Source organism: Saccostrea cucullata, unplaced genomic scaffold, assembly GCF_032062105.1.
Source record: "Saccostrea cucullata isolate Sc308-1 unplaced genomic scaffold, CSIRO_AGI_Scuc_v1 ctg1627, whole genome shotgun sequence".
NCBI lineage: Eukaryota > Metazoa > Mollusca > Bivalvia > Ostreida > Ostreidae > Saccostrea > Saccostrea cuccullata.
Genome location: NW_026938864.1, coordinates 8,320 through 10,674, shown reverse-complemented (window position 1 = coordinate 10,674; position 2,355 = coordinate 8,320). Strand labels below are relative to the sequence as shown.

The 2,355-nt window shown below is 33.1% G+C and overlaps 1 non-coding gene across 1 annotated transcript; it reads right to left on the bottom strand.

Annotated features, from left to right (window-relative positions):
- Nucleotides 1-720: 720 nt before the first annotated feature.
- Trnan-auu (transfer RNA asparagine (anticodon AUU)) lies at nucleotides 721-795 on the bottom strand. The gene is given in 2 exon segments: nucleotides 721-755; nucleotides 760-795. It is a non-coding gene; the product is annotated as a tRNA-Asn (tRNA).
- Between the last annotated feature and the right edge of the window lie 1,560 nt (nucleotides 796-2,355).

The following is a 2,355-nucleotide window of genomic DNA, read 5'->3' as shown; positions in this document are numbered from 1 at the left end:
CAGCCAATCATATTGCAGCACACGTAAACGCACGTGTATGCATGTGCATGGTGACCATTCCCTCTTGTAGAAGTGTTTTATATCTATCTAAGTTCTAAATCCCAGCCTGTTTGGTTGAAAAGAAAGAGAGTTATAGCTATTTAAAGTTTATGCGAATCAGATTGAAGCGCACGTGCATGCATGTGCTTTTATGATAGTTGCTATATATCAAGTTGAAGGATATCCTAATGCTTGGCTTTGTTCAGAATTTGAAAGTATTTCGTCAAAAAACAAGAATGATATTGAGACTTTAGTTTCAGCCAATCAGAGCGAAGCGCATGTGCATGCACGTGAGATCTTGCTATTTTGACCATGTTATGTTGTCTATGTTACTAATATAGTTGAAAAATTACAATTATTTCCTAAGTATGGTATTTCAACGGCCCTAACATAAATCATAAGGTGTTGGAAATATGAATGGCAGAATGATGCGATGACCACCTGCATAATGGGCGTTCGTATGAAATTTAATGTACGGGGTCTGCGCTTGTTGGTTGGGATGGAAGACTAACTGAAATTTTAGTTGGTGGGTTGCCAAAGCAGCCGGTAATGTTAAACCTCTTCGTTGAAGGCAAAGAAATTGTCTATATTAGCAGAAAATGGGTGGGGCTGTTCCTTTTCCCCTTACTAACCCTGGCCTGATGCCCATGTGCAAAATATATTTCCTAAGAAGAAAACTGTTAGTTGGTCTAGGAGTCGAACCTAGAACCTCCCTTTAAGTAATAAAGGGATGCTCTACCATTGAGCTAACCAACTGAGGTAAGACTTTTGTTCATAAAAACCTACTGAGTATTAGCTCTGAAAACTTAACGGTTAGAACTTACATTGTTTAATTAAATGACTTGCTCTTTGAAGTGACACAAAACTCTCAAAATACTATATGTAATCCTGTAATCCTCATTTAAATTAAACAGCCACGAGGGAGATATATTTTTAATGTAATTTATTTTTATTTTTGACCCAAATGACATATATGTTATGAATAACCCAACAGAAGCCTTTGATGACCTTTTTATACCAAATAAAGTGTCATTCGAAATAACTTTAGCTACTTAATATCAGAAATATTGAAAAAGAAATCGAAAATCACTTACATTCCAGATGTATACGCCTGAAATCCTGTACACATACCGTCAAATAGGCTGAAGGAAGTAAACAAATAATCAATCGGAACCCCTTGGGCCTTGAACTGAATTCGACATTAGTAAGAGTTATCGCTCTTACCCTTACAGAAATATTACGGAACATTCCAGTCGTCTAAATAAAAGGACATGATCATCCGAGGCTCAATTTTTTTTTCTTTTAATCTTGAATAAATATAATAGTTGTAATTATTAATGTTGTGATGATTAAGAAATAAAAGGAAATGTGGTGTTCATATCATTTTATTTGAGATCGGCGTTTTCAGCTAGCTTTGAATTCTTCTGTCTACCACTCGGCGGTCGTCATTATCCAAAATCATGGTTTGGCTGTGTTCAGAAATACATTTTAAAATCAAGTTATAAAGCAATTTGTTTTAATGTATAGTCTTGTATAACTTTGACGAATTGAACGAAATATTTGGAAGTGAATAAAAAATAATTGATATTGTTTTAAGGAAAAGATGAAACAATTTTACTTTCTATAAATTTTATTATTTAAAATTCATATGTTCCTCATTTTAGAATATATTTCCTTGTGATTAAAAGCCAACAATTTAATAAAATGTTAATTGAACGTTAACAAAATCTTAATTCACCTAGTAATGAAGAAATTACTTTATGAAACGGTTGGAAATATTCGTTATTCCTAGATTATATATTCAAATAATGGAAGAAATTAATTTGATGATTTTTTATGTTTGACATATTATACCAAATTTAGACCAGAATTAAGATTAATATTGAAATTCTATTTTTCCGAAGCTAGATGATATAGCAAAGTTTATTTACATTGGATACGGGCTGAGTTACTGGTCCTGTGCATAGCATGACAGATTTGAAAACCATCGTTTGTCGAGAAATCCCCGTTTGGGGGTTCCGGTAGACTGTTTATCATTGCTTAACCCTGAAATTGTCCACAAAACAAGCCCCTGCAATGTTGAAGGACGGAAAAAAAAATTTACATGTAATTACAATGGAAGTTGAAATGACAGCACGCCCCCCTTTTTTTATTATTATTTGTTTTGCATACCTGTACATGAATAGAAATTTTTAATTAAGGTACAAAAGTGAAGATGTGAGAAAAGAAACGAATGTAGAGAGCAAGAAAGGAAAGAAAGGAAGGAAGAGATGTATATTTAATTAATGAAATGAAAGAAATAGGATGAATTAAAGA